Source organism: Eulemur rufifrons, unplaced genomic scaffold (genome assembly GCF_041146395.1).
Source record: "Eulemur rufifrons isolate Redbay unplaced genomic scaffold, OSU_ERuf_1 scaffold_33, whole genome shotgun sequence".
NCBI classification, from domain to species: Eukaryota; Metazoa; Chordata; class Mammalia; order Primates; family Lemuridae; genus Eulemur; species Eulemur rufifrons.
The window spans coordinates 3,142,208-3,163,199 of record NW_027182816.1 but is presented as its reverse complement, the minus strand read 5'-3'; positions in this window follow the sequence as shown (position 1 = coordinate 3,163,199).

Here is a 20,992-nt window from a genome sequence, read left to right as displayed (position 1 = left end):
TGGTTTCAGGAGGCACAAACAAACGTTATCACAATTATGGTGAAACGCTGAACACCTGCAAATAAGTTTCAACGTAGTGGTTAATTGAAAAGCTCTGCGGCATACTTCTTGGAACAAGCCAGTTACCTGTTCCCACGCAAAGACGAGTATATAGAACCATGGTGGATTTCCAGCTGATGATGTAAAGGATTATTAAAGGAACGGGATGACCATGGGGATCATTGTTAATTCTCTGAAACAGAATCCGCCCTTTACACCTGCCAAACACATGCCCACTTCTCCTCTCTGGGGATAATAAAAACTAACCAGCGAACTGACAGAGGGCCTGACCCCCCATCCACATTGACCACACACAAAAAAAAACCGTACCCTCCAGCTACTAATTATAATGCTAACTTGCAAAATTTCCCTGCATTTTAAAACAATGGAAAAATGGTGGTGGGATGATACTTAGAAGAATGGCTTCTTGTCAGTCTCCACTATCAAAAATAGACAACACCAAGTCAGCTACTCCTCAGCATAGTTATGTCCGTCGCAGCCTTCTTGGGTTTCAGGAGGCACCAACAAACTTTATCACAATTATGGTGAAACACTGAACACCTGCAAATAATTTTAAACACAGTGGTTAATTGAAAATCTCTGCGGCATACTTCTTGGAACAAGCCAGTTACCTGTTCCCACGCAAAGAGGAGGATATAGAATCATGGTGGATTTCCAGCCGATGAAGTAAAGGATTATTAAAGGAACGGGATGACCATGGGGATCATCGTTAATTCTCTGAAACAGAATCCGCCCTTTTCACCAGCGAAACACATGCCCACTTCTCCTCTCTGGGGATAATAAAAACTAACCAGCGAACTGACAGAGGGCCTGACCCCCCCATCCACATCGACCACACACACAAAAAAAACCGTACCCTCCAGTTACTAATTATAATGCTAACTTGCAAAATTTCCCTGCCTTTTAAAACAATGGAAAAATGGTGGTGGGATGATACTTAGAAGAATGGCTTCTTGTCAGTCTCCAGTAACAAAAATAGGCAACACCAAGTCAGCTACTCCTCAGCATAGTTATGTCCGTCGCAGCCTTCTTGGGTTTCAGGAGGCACAAACAAACGTTATCAAAATTATGGTGAAACGCTGTAAACCTTCAAATAATTTTCAACGTACTTGTTAATTTGAAACTCTCCAGCATACTTTTGGAACAAGCCAGGTACCTGTGCCCACGGATAGAGGAGTATATAGAAACATGGTGGAATCCCAGCTGATGAAGCAAAGGATTCTTAAAGGAATGAGATGACCATGCGGATCCTGTTTAATTCTCTGAAACAGAATCCGCACTTTTCACCTGCCAAACACATGCCCACTACTCTTCTCTGGGGATAATAAAAACAAACCAGCGATCTGACAGAGGGCCTGAACACCCATCCTGACCGACCCCACAAAAAAAAAGGTACCCTCCAGCTACTAATTATAATGCCAATTTGCAAAATTTCCCTGCATTTTTAAACAATGGAGAAATGATGGTGTGATGATACTTAGAAGAATGGCTTCTTGTCAGTCTTCACTGACAAAAATAGGCAACACCAAGTCAGCTACGCGTCAGCATAGTTATGTTCGTAGCAGCCATGTTTGGTTTCAGTAGGCACATGCACACGTTATCACAATTATGGTGAAACGCTGAAAACCTGCAAAGGATTTTCAACATACTGGTTAATTGAAAAGCTCTGAGGCATACTTCTTGGAACAAGGCAGTTTCCTGTGCCCACGCATAGAGAAGTATATAGAACCATGGTGGATTCCCAGCTCATGAAGCAAAGGATTCTTAAAGGAACGGGATTACCATGCGGATCCTGTTTAATTCTCTGAAACAGATCCGCAGTTTTCACCTGCCATACTAATACCCACTTCTCCTCTCTGGGCATAATAAAAACAAACCAGCGAACTGACAGAGGGCCTGACCAACACATCCACACCGACCCCACAGGAAAAAAAAAAACAAAACACCGTAGCCTCCAGCTACTAATTATAATGCTAACTTGCAAAATTTCCCTGCATTTTTAAACAATGGAAAAATGATGGTGAGATGATACTTAGAAGAATGGGTTCTTGTCAGTCTCCACTGACAAAAATAGGCAAAACCAAGTCAGCTACGCCTCAGCATAGTTATGTTCGTGGCAGCCATCTTTGGTTTCAGGGGGCACAAACAAACGTTATCACAATTATGGTGAAACGCTGAACACCTGCAAATAAGTTTCAACGTAGTGGTTAATTGAAAAGCTCTGCGGCATACTTCTTGGAACAAGCCAGTTACCTGTTCCCACGCAAAGAGGAGTATATAGAACAATGGTGGATTTCCAGCTGATGATGTAAAGGATTATTAAAGGAACGGGATGACCATGGGGATCATTGTTAATTCTCTGAAACAGAATCCGCCCTTTTCACCTGCCAAACACATGCCCACTTCTCCTCTCTGGGGATAACAAAAACTAACCAGCGAACTGACAGAGGGCCTGACCCCCCATCCACATTGACCACACACAAAAAAAAACCGTACCCTCCAGCTACTAATTATAATGCTAACTTGCAAAATTTCCCTGCATTTTAAAACAATGGAAAAATGGTGGTGGGATGATACTTAGAAGAATGGCTTCTTGTCTGTCTCCACTAACAAAAATAGGAAACAGCAAGTCAGCTACTCCTCAGCATAGTTATGTCCGTCGCAGCCTTCTTGGCTTTCAGGAGGCACATACACACGTTATCAAAATTATGGTGAAACGCTGAAAACCTGGAAATAATATTCAACGTACTGGTTAATTTGAAAATTCTCCATCATACTTCTGGGAACAAGCCAGTTACCTGTGCCCACGGATAGAGGAGTATATAGAAACATGGTGGAATCCCAGCTGATGAAGCAAAGGATTCTTAAAGGAATGAGATGACCATGCGGATCCTGTTTAATTCTCTGAAACAGAATCCGCACTTTTCACCTGCCAAACACATGCCCACTACTCTTCTCTGGGGATAATAAAAACAAACCAGCGATCTGACAGAGGGCCTGAACACACATCCTGACCGAGCCTCAAAAAAAAAGTTCCCTCCAGCTACTAATTATAATGCCAATTTCCAAAATTTCCCTGCATTTTTAAACAATGGAGAAATGATGGTGGGATGATACTTAGAAGAATGGCTTCTTGTCAGTCTCCACTGACAAAAATAGGCAATACCAAGTCAGCTACGCCTCAGCATAGTTATGTCCATAGCAGTCATATATGGTTTCAGTAGGCACATAACACGTTATCTCAATTATGGTGAAACGCTGAAAACCTGCAAAGGTTTTTCAACATACTGGTTAATTGAAAAGCTCTGAGGCATACTTCTTGGAACAAGCCAGTTTCCTGTGCCCACTCATAGAGAAGTATATAGAACCATGGTGGATTCCCAGCTCATGAAGCAAAGGAATCTTAAAGGAACGGGATTACCATGCGGATCCTGTTTAATTCTCTGAAACAGATCCGCAGTTTTCACCTGCCATACTAATACCCACTTCTCCTCTCTGGGGATAATAAAAACAAACCAGCGAACTGACAGAGGGCCTGACCAACACATCCACACCGACCCCACAGGAAAAAAAAAAAAAAAAACACCGTAGCCTCCAGCTACTAATTATAATGCTAACTTGCAAAATTTTCCTGCATTTTTAAACAATGGAAAAAGGATGTTGAGATGATACTTAGAAGAATGGATTCTTGTCAGTCTCCACTAACAAAAATAGGCAAAACCAAGTCAGCTGCGCCTCAGCATAGTTATGTCCGTCGGACCCTTCTTGGGTTTCAGGAGGCACAAACAAACGTGATCACAATTATGGTGAAACGCTGAACACCTGCAAATAATTTTCAACGTAGTGGTTAATTGAAAAGCTCTGGGGCATACTTCTTGGAACAAGCCAGTTACCTGTTCCCACGCAAAGAGGAGTATATAGAACCATGGTGGATTTCCAGCTGATGAAGTTAAGGATTATTAAAGGAATGGGATGACCATGCGGATCCTGTTTAATTCTCTGAAACAGAATCCGCACTTTTCACCTGCCAAACACATGACCACTACTCTTCTCTTGGGATAATAAAAACAAACCAGCGATCTGACAGAGGGCCTGAACACCCATCCTGTCCGACCCCACAAAAAAAAAAGTACCCTCCAGCTACTAATTATAATGCCAATTTGCAAAATTTCCCTGCATTTTTAAACAATGGAGAAATGATGGTGGGATGATACTTAGAAGAATGGCTTCTTGTCAGTCTCCACTGGCAAAAATAGGCAACAACAAGTCAGCTACGCCTAAGCATAGTTATGTCCGTAGCAGCCATATTTGGTTTCACTAGGCACATACACACGTTATCACAATTATGGTGAAACGCTGAAATGCTGCAAAGGATTTTCAACATACTGGTCAATTGAAAAGCTCTGAGGCAGACTTCTTTGAACAAGCCAGTTACCTGTTCCCACGCAAAGAGGAGTATATAGAACCATGGTGGATTTCCAGCTGATGAAATAAAGGATTATTAAAGGAACGGGATGACCATGGGGGTCATCGTTAATTCTCTGAAACAGAATACGCCCTTTTCACCTGCCAAACACATGCCCACTTCTCCTCTCTGGGGATAATAAAAACTAACCAGCGAACTGACAGAGGGCCTTACCCCCCCCATCCACATCGACCACACAAGAAAAAAAAAAACCGTACCCTCCAGCTACTAATTATAATGCTAACTTGCAAAATTTCCCTGCATTTTAAAACAATGGAAAAATGGTGGTGGGATGATACTTAGAAGAATGGCTTCTTGTCTGTCTCCACTAACAAAAATAGGCAACACCAAGACAGCTACTCCTCAGCATAGTTATGTCCGTCGCAGCCTTCTTCGGTTTCAGGAGGCACATACAAACGTTATCAAAATTATGGTGAAACGCTGAAAACCTGCAAATAATTTTGAACGTACTGGTTAATTTGAAAACTCACCAGCATACTTCTTGGAACAAGCCAGGTACCTGTGCCCACGCATAGAGGAGTATATAGAAACATGGTGGAATCCCAGCTGATGAAGCAAAGGATTCTTAAAGGAAGGAGATGACCATGCGGATCCTGTTTAATTCTCTGAAACAGAATCCGCACTTTTCACCTGCCAAACACATGCCCACTACTCTTCTCTGGGGATAATAAAAAAAAACCAGCGATCTGACAGAGGGCCTGAACACCCATCCTGACCGACCCCACAAAAAAAAAAGTACCCTCCAGCTACTAATTATAATGCCAATTTGCAAAATTTCCCTGCATTTTTAAACAATGGAGAAATGATGGTGGGATGATACTTAGAAGAATGGCTTCTTGTCAGTCTCCACTGACAAAAATAGGCAACACCAAGTCAGCTACTCCTCAGCATAGTTATGTCCGTCGCAGCCTTCTTGGGTTTCAGGAGGCACAAACAAACGTTATCACAATTATGGTGAAACGCTGAACACCTGCAAATAATTTTCAACGTAGTGGTTAATTGAAAAGCTCTGCGGCATACTTCTTGGAACAAGCCAGTTACCTGTTCCCACACAATGAGGAGTATATAGAACCATGGTGGATTTCCAGCTGATGAAGTAAAATATTATTAAAGGAACGGGATGACCATGGGGATCATCGTTAATTCTCTGCAACACAATCCGCCCTTTTCACCTGCCAAACACATGCCCACTTCTCCTCTCTGGGGATAATAAAAACTAACCAGCGAACTGACAGAGGGCCTGATCCCCCCATCCACATCGACCACACACACACAAAAAAAGCGTACCCTCCAGCTACTAATTATAATGCTAACTTGCAAAATTTCCCTGCATTTTAAAACAATGCAAAAATGGTGGTGGGATGATACTTAGAAGAATGGCTTCTTGTCTGTCTCCACTAACAAAAATAGGCAACACCAAGTCCGCTACTCCTCAGCATAGTTATGTCCGTCGCAGCCTTCTTGGGTTTCAGGAGGCACATACAAACGTTATCAAAATTATGGTGAAACGCTGAAAACCTGCAAATAAATTTCAACGTACTGGTTAATTTGAAAACTCTCCAACATACTTCTTGGAACAAGCCAGGTACCTGTGCCTACGCATGGAGGAGTATATAGAAACATGGTGGAATCCCAGCTGATGAAGCAAAGGATTCTTAAAGGAATGAGATGACCATGCGGATCCTGTTTAATTCTCTGAAACAGAATCCGCACTTTTCACCTGCCAAACACATGCCCACTACTCTTCTCTGGGGATAATAAAAACAAACCAGCGATCTGACAGAGGGCCTGAACACCCATCCTGACCGACCCCACAAAAAATAAAAGTACCCTCCAGCTACTAATTTTAATGCCAATTAGCAAAATTTCCCTGCATTTTTAAACAATGGAGAAATGATGGTGGGATGATAATTAGAAGAATGGCTTCTTGTCAGTCTCCACTGACAAAAATAGGCAACACCAAGTGAGCTACGCCTCAGCATAGTTATGTCCGTAGCAGCCATATTTGGTTTCAGTAGGCACATACACACGTCATCACAATTATGGTGAAACACTGAAAACCTGCAAAGGATTTTCAACATAATGGTTAATTGAAAAGCTCTGAGGCATACTTCTTGGAACAAGCCAGTTTCCTGTGCCCACGCATAGAGAAGTATATAGAACCATGGTGGATTCCCAGCTCATGAAGCAAAGGATCCTTAAAGGAACGGGATTACCATGCGGATCCTGTTTAATTCTCTGAAACAGATCCGCAGTTTTCACCTGCCATACTAATACCCACTTCTCCTCTCTGGGGATAATAAAAACAAACCAGCAAACTGACAGAGGGCCTGACCAACACATCCACACCGACCCCAAAGAAAAAAAAAAAAAAACACCGTAGCCTCCAGCTACTAATTATAATGCTAACTTGCAAAATTTTCCTGCATTTTTCAACAATGGAAAAATGATGGTGAGATGATACTTAGAAGAATGGATTCTTGTCAGTCTCCACTAACAAAAATAGGCAAAACCAAGTCAGCTACGCCTCAGCATCGTTATGTTCGTCACAGCCATCTTGGGTTTCAGGAGGCACAAACAAACGTTATCACAATTATGGTGAAACGCTGAACACGTGCAAATAATTTTCAACATAGTGGTTAATTGAAAAGCTCTGCGGCATACTTCTTGGAACAAGCCAGTTACCTGTTCCCACACAAAGAGGAGTATATAGAACCATGGTGGATTTCCAGCTGATGAAGTAAAGGATTATTAAAGGAACGGGATGACCATGGGGATCATCGTTAATTCTCTGAAACAGAATCCGCCCTTTTCACCTGCCAAACACATGCCCACTTATCCTCTCTGGGGATAAGAAAAACTAACCAGCGAATTGACAGAGGGCCTGACCCCTCCATCCACATCGACCACACACAATAAAAAAACCGTACACTCCAGCTACTAATTATAATGCTAACTTGCAAAATTTCCCTGCATTTTAAAACAATGGAGAAATGGTGGTGGGATGATACTTAGAAGAATGGCTTCTTGTCAGTCTCCACTAACAAAAATAGGCAACACCAACTCAGCTACTCCTCAGCATAGTTATGTCCGTCGCAACCTTCTTGGGTTTCAGGAGGCACAAACAAACGTTATCACAATTATGGTGAAACGCTGAACACCTGCAAATAATTTTCAACGTAGTGGTTAATTGAAAAGCTCTGCGGCATACTTCTTGGAACAAGTCAGTTACCTGTACCCACGCAAAGAGGAGTATATAGAACCATGGTGGATTTCCAGCTGATGAAGTGAAGGATTATTAAAGGAACGGGATGACCATGGGGATCATCGTTAATTCTCTGAAACAGAATCCGCCCTTTTCTCCTGCCAAACACATGCCCACTTCTCCTCTCTGGTTATAATAAACACTAACCAGCGAACTGACAGAGGGCCTGACCCCCCCATCCACATCGACCACACACAAAAAAAAACCGTACCCACCAGCTACTAATTATAATGCTAACTTGCAAAATTTCCCTGCATTTTAAAACTATGGAAAAATGGTGGTGGGATGATACTTAGAAGAATGGCTTCTTGTCAGTCTCCACTAACAAAAATAGGCAACACCAAGTCAGCTACTCCTCAGCATAGTTATGTCCGTCGTAGCCTTCTTGGGTTTCAGGAGGCACAAACAAACGTTATCACAATTATGGTGAAACGCTGAACACCTGCAAATAATTTTCAACGTACTGGTTAACTGAAAAGCTCTGCGGCATACTTATTCGAACAAGCCAGTTTCCTGTGCCCACGCAGAGAAGTATATAGAACCATGGTGGATTCCAAGCTCATGAAGCAAAGGATTCTTAAAGGAACGGGATTACCATGCTTATCCTGTTTAATTCTCTGAAACAGATCCGCAGTTTTCAACTGCCATACTAATACCCACTTCTCCTCTCTGGGGATAATAAAAACAAACCAGCGAACTGACACAGGGCCTTACCAACACATCCACACCGACCCCACAGGAAAAAAAAAAAAAAAACTCCGTAGCCTCCAGCTACTAATTATAATGCTAACTTTCAAAATTTCCCTGCCTTTTAAAACAATGCAAAAATGTTGGTGGGATGATACTTAGAAGAATGGCTTCTTGTCTGTCTCCACTAACAAAAATAGGCAACACCAAGTCAGCTACTCCTCAGCATAGTTATGTCCGTCGCAGCCTTCTTGGGTTTCAGGAGGCACAAACAAACCTTATCAAAATTATGGTGAAACGCTGTAAACCTGCAAATAATATTCAACGTACTGGTTAATTTGAAAACTCTCCAGCATACTTCTTGGAACAAGCCAGGTACCTGTGCCCACGCATACAGGAGTATATAGAAACATGGTGGAATCCCAGCTGATGAAGCAAAGGATTCTTAAAGGAATGAGATGACCATGCGGATCCTGTTTAATTCTCTGAAACCGAATCCGCACTTTTCACCTGCCAAACACATGCCCACTATTCTTCTCTGGGGATAATAAAAACAAACCAGCGAACTCACGGAGGGCCTGAACACCCATCCTGACCGACCCCACACAAAAAAAAAAAGTACCCTCCAGCTACTAATTATAATGCCAATTTGCAAAATTTCCCTGCATTTTTAAACAATGGAGAAATGATGGTGGGATGATACTTAGAAGAATGGCTTCTTGTCAGTCTCCACTGACAAAAATAGGCATCACCAAGTCAGCTACGCCTCAGCATAGTTATGTCCGTAGCAGCCATATTTGGTTTCAGTAGGCACATACACACGTTATCACAATTATGGTGAAACGCTGAAAACCTGCAAAGGATTTTCAACATACTGGTTAATTGAAAAGCTCTGACGCATACTTCTTGGAACAATCCAGTTTTCTGTGCCCACGCATAGAGAAGTATATAGAACCATGGTGGATTCCCAGCTCATGAAGCAAAGGATTCTTAAAGGAACGGGAATACCATGCGGATCCTGTTTAATTCTCTGAAACAGATCCGCAGTTTTCACCTGCCATACTAATACCCACTTCTCCTCTCTGGGGATAATAAAAACTAACCAGTGAACTGACAGAGGGCCTGACCAACACATCCACACCGACCCCACAGGAAAAAAAAAAAAAAAACACCGTAGCCTCCAGCTACTAATTATAATGCTAACTTGCAAAATTTTCCTGCATTTTTAAACAATGGAAAAATGATGGTGAGATGATACTTAGAAGAATGGAATCTTGTCAGTCTGCACTAACAAAAATAGGCAAAACCAAGTCAGCTACGCCTCAGCATAGTTATGTCCGTCGCAGCCTTCTTGGGTTTCAGGAGGCACAAAAAAAGGTTATCACAATTATGGTGAAACGCTGAACACCTGCAAATAATTTTCAACGTAGTGGTTAATTGAAAAGCTCTGCGGCATACTTCTTGGAACAAGCCAGTTACCTGTTCCCACGCAAAGAGGAGTATATAGAACCATGGTGGATTTCCAGCTGATGAAGTAAAGGATTATTAAAGGAACGATATGACCATGGGGATCATCGTTAATTCTCTGAAACAGAATCCGCCCTTTTCACCTGCCAAACACATGCCCACTTCTCCTCTCTGGGGATAATAAAAACTATCCAGCGAACTGACAGAGGCCTGACCCACCCCCCTCTACATCGGGCACACACACAAAAAAAACCGTACCCTCCAGCTACTAATTATAATGCTAACATGCAAAATTTCCCTGCATTTTTATACAATGGAAAAATGATGGTGAGATGATACTTAGAAGAATGGAATCTTGTCAGTCTCCACTAACAAAAATAGGCAAAACCAAGTCAGCTACGCCTCAGCATAGTTATGTCCGTCGCAGCCTTCTTGGGTTTCAGGAGGCACAAACAAACGTTATCACAATTATGGTGAAACACTGAACACCTGCAAATAATTTTCAACGTAGTGGTTAATTGAAAAGCTCTGCGGCATACTTCTTGGAACAAGCCAGTTACCTGTTCCCACGCAAAGAGGAGTATATAGAACCATGGTGGATTTCCAGCTGATGAAGTAAAGGATTATTAAAGGAACGATATGACCATGGGGGTCATCGTTAATTCTCTGAAACAGAATCCGCCCTTTTCACCTGCCAAACACATGCCCACTTCTCCTCTCTGGGGATAATAAAAACTAACCAGCGAACTGACAGAGGGCCTGACCAACACATCCACACCGACCCCACAGGAAAAAAAAAAAAAATACACCGTAGCCTCCAGCTACTAATTATAATGCTAACTTGCAAAATTTTCCTGCATTTTTTAACAATGGAAAAATGATGGTGAGATGATACTTAGAAGAATGGCTTCTTGTCTGTCTCCACTAACAAAAATAGGCAACACCAAGTCAGCTACTCCTCCGCATAGTTATGTCCGTCGCAGCCTTCTTGGGTTTCAGGAGGCACATACAAACGTTATCAAAATTATGGTGAAACGCTGTAAACCTGCAAATAATTTTCAACGTACTGGTTAATTTGAAAACTCTCCAGCATACTTCTTGGAACAAGCCAGGTACCGGTGCCCACGCATAGAGGAGTATATAGAAACATGGTGGAATCCCAGCTGATGAAGCAAAGGATTCTTAAAGGAATGAGATGACCATGTGGATCCTGTTTAATTCTCTGAAACCGAACCCGCAATTTTCACCTGCCAAACACATGCCCACTACTCTTCTCTGGGGATAATAAAAACAAACCAGCGATCTGACAGAGGGCCTGAACACCCATCCTGACCGACCACACAAAAAAACATACCCTCCAGCTACTAATTATAATGCTAACTTGCAAAATTTCCCTGCATTTTTAAACAATGGAGAAATGATGGTGGGATCATACTTAGAAGAATGGCTTCTTGTCAGTCTCCACTGACAACAATAGGCAACACCAAGTCAGCTACGCCTCAGCATAGTTATGTCCGTAGCAGCCATATTTGGTTTCAGTAGGCACATACACACGTTATCACAATTATGGTGAAACGCTGAAAACCTGCAAAGGATTTTCAACATACTGGTTAATTGAAAAGCTCTGAGGCATACTTCTTGGAACAAGCCAGTTTCCTGTGCCCACGCATAGAGAAGTATATAGAACCATCGTGGATTCCCAGCTCATGAAGCAAAGGATTCTTAAAGGAACGGGATTACCATGCGGATCCTGTTTAATTCTCTGAAACAGATCCGCAGTTTTCACCTGCCATACTAATACCCACTTCTCCTCTCTGGGCATAATAAAAACAAACCAGCGATCTGACAGAGGGCCTGACCAACGTATCCACACCGACCCCACAGGAAAACAAAAAAAAAAAACACCGTAGCCTCCAGCTAGTAATTATAATGCTAACTTGCAAAATTTTCCTGCATTTTTAACAATGGAAAAATGATGGTGAGATGATACTTAGAAGAATGGCTTCTTGTCAGTCTCCACTGACAAAAATAGGCATCACCAAGTCAGCTACGCCTCAGCATAGTTATGTCCGTAGGAGCCGTATTTGGTTTCAGTAGGCACATACACACGTTATCACAATTATGGTGAAACGCTGAAAACCTGCAAAGGATTTTCAACATACTGGTTAATTGAAATGCTCTGAGGCATACTTCTTGGAACAAGCCAGTTTCCTGTGCCCACGCATAGAGAAGTATATAGAACCATGGTGGATTCCCAGCTCATGAAGCAAAGGATTCTTAAAGGAACGGGATTACCATGCGGATCCTGTTTAATTCTCTGAAACAGATCCGCAGTTTTCACCTGCCATACTAATAACCACTTCTCCTCTCTGGGGATAATAAAAACAAACCAGTGAACTGACAGAGGGCCTCACCAACACATCCACACCGACCCCACAGGAAAAAAAAAAAAAAAAACACCGTAGCCTTCAGCTACTAATTATAATGCTAACTTGCAAAATTTTCCTGCATTTTTAAACAATGGAAAAATGATGGTGAGATGATACTTAGAAGAATGGAATCCTGTCAGTCTGCACTAACAAAAATAGGCAAAACCAAGTCAGCTACGCCTCAGCATAGTTATGTCCGTCGCAGCCTTCTTGGGTTTCAGGAGGCACAAACAAAGGTTATCACAATTATGGTGAAACGCTGAACACCTGCAAATAATTTTCAACGTAGTGGTTAATTGAAAAGCTCTGCGGCATACTTCTTGGAACAAGCCAGTTACCTGTTCCCACGCAAAGAGGACTATATAGAACCATGGTGGATTTCCAGCTGATGAAGTAAAGGATTATTAAAGGAACGGGATGACCATGGGGATCATCGTTAATTCTCTGAAACAGAATCCGCCCTTTTCACCTGCCAAACACATGCCCACTTCTCCTCTCTGGGGATAATAAAAACTAACCAGCGAACTGACAGAGGGCCTGACCCCCCCATCCACATCGACCACACAAAAATAAAACCGTACCCTCCAGCTACTAATTATAATGCTAACTTGCAAAATTTCCCTGCATTTTAAAACAATGGAAAAATGGTGGTGGGATGATACTTAGAAGAATGGCTTCTTGTCAGTCTCCACTAACAAAAATAGGCAACACCAAGTCAGCTACTCCTCAGCATAGTTATGTCCGTCGCAGCCTTCTTGGGTTTCAGGAGGCACAAACAAACGTTATCACAATTATGGTGAAACGCTGAACACCTGCAAATAATTTTCAACGTAGTGGTTAATTGAAAAGCTCTGCGGCATACTTCTTGGAACAAGCCATATACCTGTTCAAACGCAAAGAGGAGTATATAGATCCATGGTGGATTTCCAGCTGAGGAAGTAAAGGATTATTAAAGGAACGGGATGACCATGGGGATCATCGTTAATTCTCTGAAACAGAATCCGCCCTTTTCACCTGCCAAACACATGCCCACTTCTCCTCTCTGGGGATAATAAAAACTAACCAGCGAACTGACAGAGGGCCTGACCCCCCCATCCACATCGACCACACACACAAAAAAAACCGTACCCTCCAGCTACTAATTATAATGCTAACTTGCAAAATTTCCCTGCATTTTAAAACAATGGAAAAATGGTGGTGGGATGATACTTAGAAGAATGGCTTCTTGTCAGTCTCCACTAACAAAAATAGGCAACACCAAGTCAGCTACTCCTCAGCATAGTTATGTCCGTCGCAGCCTTCTTGGGTTTCAGGAGGCACATACAAACCTTATCAAAATTATGTTGAAACGCTGAAAACCTGCAAATAATTTTCAACGTACTGGTTAATTTGAAAACTCTCCAGCATACTTCTTGGAACAAGCCAGGTACCTGTGCCCACGCATAGAGGAGTATATAGAAACATGGTGGAATCCCAGCTGATGAAGCAAAGGATTCTTAAAGGAATGAGATGACCATGCGGATCCTGTTTAATTCTCTGAAACAGAATCCGCACTTTTCACCTGCCAAACACATGCCCACTACTCTTCTCTGGGGATAATAAAAACAAACCAGCGATCTCACAGAGGGCCTGAACACCCATCCTGACCGACCCCACAAAAAAAAAAGTACCCTCCAGCTACTAATTATAATGCCAATTTGCAAAATTTCCCTGCATTTTTAAACAATGGAGAAATGATGGTGGGATGATAATTAGAAGAATGGCTTCTTGTCAGTCTCCACTGACAAAAATAGGCAACACCAAGTCAGCTACGCCTCAGCATAGTTGTGTCCGTAGCAGCCATATTTGGTTTCAGTACGCACATACACACGTTATCACAATTATGGTGAAACGCTGAAAACCTGCAAAGGATTTTCAACATACTAGTTAATTGAAAAGCTCTGAGGCATACTTCTTGGAACAAGCCAGTTTCCTGTGCCCACGCATAGAGAAGTATATAGAACCATGGTTGATTCCCAGCTCATGAAGCAAAGGATTCTTAAAGGAACGGGATTACCATGCGGACCCTGTTTAATTCTCTGAAACAGATCCGCAGTTTTCACCTGCCATACTAATACCCACTTCTCCTCTCTGCGGATATTAAAAACAAACCAGGGAACTCACAGAGGGCCTGACAAACACATCCACACCGACACCACAGGTAAAAAAAAAAAAAAAAAAAAAAAACACCGTAGCCTCCAGCTACTAATTATAATGCTAACTTGCAAAATTTTCATGCATTTTTAAATAATGGAAAAATGATGGTGAGATGATACTTAGAAGAATGGATTCTTGTCAGTCTCCACTAACAAAAATAGGCAAAACCAAGTCAGCTACGCCTCAGCATAGTTATGTCCCTCGCAGCCATCTTGGGTTTCAGGAGGCACAAACAAACGTTATCACAATTATGGTGAAACGCTGAACACCTGCAAATAATTTTCAACGTAGTGGTTAATTGAAAAGCTCTGCGGCATACTTCTTGGAACAAGCCAGTTACCTGTTCCCACGCAAAGAGGACTATATAGAACCATGGTGATTTTCCAGCTGATGAAGTAAAGGATTATTAAAGGAACGGGATGACCATGGGGATCATCGTTAATTCTCTGAAACAGAATCCGCCCTTTTAACCTGCCAAACACATGCCCACTTCTCCTCTCTGGGGATAATAAAAACTAACCAGCGAACTGACAGAGGGCCTGACCCCCCCATCCACATCGACCACACAAAAATAAAACCGTACCCTCCAGCTACTAATTATAATGCTAACTTGCAAAATTTCCCTGCATTTTAAAACAATGGAAAAATGGTTGTGGGATGATACTTAGAAGAATGGCTTCTTGTCAGTCTCCACTAACAAAAATAGGCAACACCAAGTCAGCTACTCCTCAGCATAGTTATGTCCGTCGCAGCCTTCTTGGGTTTCAGGAGGCACAAACAAACATTATCACAATTATGGTGAAACGCTGAACACCTGCAAATAATTTTCAACGTAGTGGTTAATTGAAAAGCTCTGCGGCATACTTCTTGGAACAAGCCATATACCTGTTCAAACGCAAAGAGGAGTATATAGATCCATGGTGGATTTCCAGCTGAGGAAGTAAAGGATTATTAAAGGAACGGGATGACCATGGGGATCATCGTTAATTCTCTGAAACAGAATCCGCCCTTTTCACCTGCCAAACACATGCCCACTTCTCCTCTCTGGGGATAATAAAAACTAACCAGCGAACTGACAGAGGGCCTGACCACCCCATCCACATCGACCACACACACAAAAAAAACCGTACCCTCCAGCTACTAATTATAATGCTAACTTGCAAAATTTCCCTGCATTTTAAAACAATGGAAAAATCGTGGTGGGATGATACTTAGAAGAATGGCTTCTTGTCAGTCTCCACTAACAAAAATAGGCAACACCAAGTCAGCTACTCCTCAGCATAGTTATGTCCGTCGCAGCCTTCTTGGGTTTCAGGAGGCACATGCAAACCTTATCAAAATTATGTTGAAATGCTGAAAACCTGCAAATAATTTTCAACGTACTGGTTAATTTGAAAACTCTCCAGCATACTTCTTGGAACAAGCCAGGTACCTGTGCCCACGCATAGAGGAGTATATAGAAACATGGTGGAATCCCAGCTGATGAAGCAAAGGATTCTTAAAGGAATGAGATGACCATACGGATCCTGTTTAATTCTCTGAAACAGAATCTGCACTTTTCACCTGCCAAACACATGCCCACTACTCTTCTCTGGGGATAATAAAAACAAACCAGCGATCTCACAGAGGGCCTGAACACCCATCCTAACCGACCCCACAAAAAAAAAAGTACCCTCCAGCTACTAATTATAATGCCAATTTGCAAAATTTCCCTGCATTTTTAAACAATGGAGAAATGATGGTGGGATGATAATTAGAAGAATGGCTTCTTGTCAGTCTCCACTGACAAAAATAGGCAACACCAAGTCAGCTACTCCTCAGCATAGTTATGTCCGTCGCAGCCTTCTTGGGTTTCAGGAGGCACAAACAAACGTTATCACAATTATGGTGAAACGCTGAACACCTGCAAATAATTTTCAACGTAGTGGTTAATTGAAAAGCTCTGCGGCATACTTCTTGGAACAAGCCAGTTACCTGTTCCCACGCAAAGAGGAGTATATAGAACCATGGTGGATTTCCAGCTGATGAAGTAAAGGATTATTAAAGGAACGATATGACCATGGGGATCATCGTTAATTCTCTGAAACAGAATCCGCCCTTTTCACCTGCCAAACACATGCCCACTTCTCCTCTCTGGGGATAATAAAAACTAACCAGCGAACTGACAGAGGGCCTGACCAACACATCCACACCGACCCCACAGGAAAAAAAAAAAAAATACATTGTAGCCTCCAGCTACTAATTATAATGCTAACTTGCAAAATTTTCCTGCATTTTTTAACAATGGAAAAATGATGGTGAGATGATACTTAGAAGAATGGAATCTTGTCAGTCTCCACTAACAAAAATAGGCAACACCAAGTCAGCTATTCCTCAGCAAAGTTATGTCCGTCGCAGCCTTCTTGGGTTTCAGTAGGCAAAAACAAACGTTATCACAATTATGGTGAAACGCTGAACACCTGCAAATAATTTTCAACGTAGTGGTTAATTGAAAAGCTCTGCGGCATACTTCTTGGAACAAGCCAGTTACCTGTTCCCACGCAAAGAGGAGTATATAGAACCTTGGTGGATTTCCAGCTGATGAAGTAAAGGATTATTAAAGGAACGGGATGACCATGGGGATCATCGTTAATTCTCTGAAACAGAATCCGCCCTTTTCACCTGCAAAACACATCCCACTTCTCCTCTCTGGGGATAACAAAAACTAACCAGCGAACTGACAGAGGGCCTGACCCCCCATCCACATCGACCACACACACACAAAAAAAACCGTACCCTCCAGCTACTAATTATAATGCTAACTTGCAAAATTTCCCTGCATTTTAAAACAATGGAAAAATGGTGGTGGGATGATACTTAGAAGAATGGCTTCTTGTCTGTCTCCACTAACAAAAATAGGCAACACCAAGTCAGCTACTCCTCAGCATAGTTATGTCCGTCGCAGCCTTCTTGGGTTTCAGGAGGCACATACAAACCTTATCAAAATTATGGTGAAACGCTGAAAACCTGCAAATAATTTTCAACGTACTGGTTAATTTGAAAACTCTCCAGCATACTTCTTGGAACAAGCCAGGTACCTGTGCCCACGCATAGAAGAGTATATAGAAACATGGTGGAATCCCAGCTGATGAAGCAAAGGATTCTTAAAGGAATGAGATGACCATGCGGATCCTGTTTAATTCTCTGAAACCGAACCCGCAATTTTCACCTGCCAAACACATGCCCACTACTCTTCTCTGGGGATAATAAAAACAAACCAGCGATCTGACAGAGGGCCTGAACACCCATCCTGACCGACCCCACAAAAAAAAAGTACCCTCCAGCTACTAATTATAATGCTAACTTGCAAAATTTCCCTGCATTTTTAAACAATGGAGAAATGATGGTGGGATGATACTTAGAAGAATGGCTTCTTGTCAGTCTCCACTGACAACAATAGGCAACACCAAGTCAGCTACGCCTCAGCATAGTTATGTCCGTAGCAGCCATATTTGGTTTCAGTAGGCACATACACACGTTATCACAATTATGGTGAAACGCTGAAAACCTGCAAAGGATTTTCAACATACTGGTTAATTGAAAAGCTCTGAGGCATCCTTCTTGGAACAAGCCAGTTTCCTGTGCCCACGCATAGACAAGTATATAGAACCATGGTGGATTCCCAGCTCATGAAGCAAAGGATTCTTAAAGGAACGGGATTACCATGCGGATCCTGTTTAATTCTCTGAAACAGATCCGCAGTTTTCACCTGCCATACTAATACCCACTTCTCCTCTCTGGGGATAATAAAAACAAACCAGCGAACTGACAGAGGGCCTGACCAACACATCCACACCGACCCCACAGGAAAACAAAAAAAAAAAACACCGTAGCCTCCAGCTACTAATTATAATGCTAACTTGCAAAATTTTCCTGCATTTTTAAACAATGGAAAAATGATGGTGAGATGATACTTAGAAGAATGGCTTCTTGTCAGTCTCCACTGACAAAAATAGGCATCACCAAGTCAGCTACGCCTCAGCATAGTTATGTCCGTAGCAGCCGTATTTGCTTTCAGTAGGCACATACACATGTTATCACAATTATGGTGAAACGCTGAAAACCTGCAAAGGATTTTCAACATACTGGTTAATTGAAAAGCTCTGAGGCATACTTCTTGGAACAAGCCAGTTTCCTGTGCCCACGCATAGAGAAGTATATAGAACCATGGTAGATTCCCAGCTCATGAAGCAAAGGATTCTTAAAGGAACGGGATTACCATGCGGATCCTGTTTAATTCTCTGAAACAGATCCGCAGTTTTCACCTGCCATACTAATACCCACTTCTCCTCTCTGGGGATAATAAAAACAAACCAGTGAACTGACAGAGGGCCTCACCAACACATCCACACCGACCCCACAGGAAAAAAAAAAAAAAACACCGTAGCCTCCAGCTACTAATTATAATGCTAACTTGCAAAATTTTCCTGCATTTTTAAACAATGGAAAAATGATGGTGAGATGATACTTAGAAGAATGGAATCCTGTCAGTCTGCACTAACAAAAATAGGCAAAACCAAGTCAGCTACGCCTCAGCATAGTTATGTCCGTCGCAGCCTTCTTGGGTTTCAGGAGGCACAAACAAAGGTTATCACAATTATGGTGAAACGCTGAACACCTGCAAATAATTTTCAACGTAGTGGTTAATTGAAAAGCTCTGTGGCATACTTCTTGGAACAAGCCAGTTACCTGTTCCCACAGAAAGAGGAGTATATAGAACCATGGTGGATTTCCAGCTGATGAAGTTAAGGATTATTAAAGGAACGGGATGACCATGGGGATCATCATTAATTCTCTGAAACGGAATCCGCCCTTTTCACCTGCCAAACACATGCCCACTTCTCCTCTCTGGGGATAATAAAAACTAACCAGCGATCTGACAGAGGGCCTGAACCCCCCATCCACATCGACCACTCACAAAAAAAAAAAACCGTACCCTCCAGCTACTAATTATAATGCTAACTTGCAAAAATTCCATGTAATTTAAAACAATGGAAAAATGGTGGTGGGATGATACTTAGAAGAATGGCTTCTTGTCTGTCTCCACTAACAAAAATAGGCAACACCAAGTCAGCTACTCCTCAGCATAGTTATGTCCGTCGCAGCCTTCTTGGGGTTCAGGAGGCACATACAAACGTTATCAAAATTATGGTGAAACGCTGAAAACCTGCAAATAATTTTCAACGTACTGGTTAAGTTGAAAACTCTCCAGCATACTTCTTGGAACAAGCCAGGTACCTGTGCCCACGCATAGAGGAGTATATAGAAACATGGTGGAATCCCAGCTGATGAAGCAAAGGATTCTTAAAGGAATGAGATGACCATGCGGATCCTGTTTAATTCTCTGAAACAGAATCCGCACTTTTCACCTGCCAAACACATGCCCACTACTCTTCTCTGGGGATAATAAAAACAAACCAGCGATCTGACAGAGGGCCTGAACACCTATCCTGACCGACCCCACAAAAAAAATAGTACCCTCCAGCTACTAACTATAATGCCAATTTGCAAAATTTCCCTGCATTTTTGAACAATGGAGAAATGATGCTGGGATGATACTTAGAAGAATGGCTTCTTGTCAGTCTCCACTGACAAAAACAGGCAACACCAAGTCAGCTATGCCTCAGCATAGTTATGTCTGTAGCAGCCATATTTGGTTTCAGTAGGCACATACACACGTTATCACAATTATGGTGAAACGCTGAAAACCTGCAAAGGATTTTCAACATACTGGTTAATTGAAAAGCTCTGAGGCACACTTCTTGGAACAAGCCAGTTTCCTGTGCCCACGCAAAGAGAAGTATATAAAACCATGGTGGATTCCGAGCTCATGAAGCAAAGGATTCTTAAAGGAAAGGGTTTACCTTGCGGATCCGGTTTAATTCTCTGAAACAGATACGCAGTTTTCCCTGCCATACTAATACCCACTTTTCCTCTCTGGGGATAATTAAAACAAACCAGCGAACTGACAGAGGGCCTGACCAACACATCCACACCGACCCCACAGGAAAAAAAAAAAAAAAAAACACCGTACCCTCCAGCTACTAATTATAATGCTAACTTGCAAAATTTTCCTGCATTTTTAAACAACGGAAAAATGATGGTGAGATGATACTTAGAAGAATGGATTCTTGTCAGTCTCCACTAACAAAAATACGCAAAACCAAGTCAGCTACGCCTCAGCATCCTTATGTTCATGGCAGCCATCTTGGGTTTCAGGAGGCACAAACAAACGTTATCACAATTATGGTGAAACGCTGAACACCTGCAAATAATTTTCAACGTAGTGGTTAATTGAAAAGCTCTGCGGCATACTTCTTCGAACAAGCCAGTTACCTGTTTCCACGCAAAGAGGAGTATATA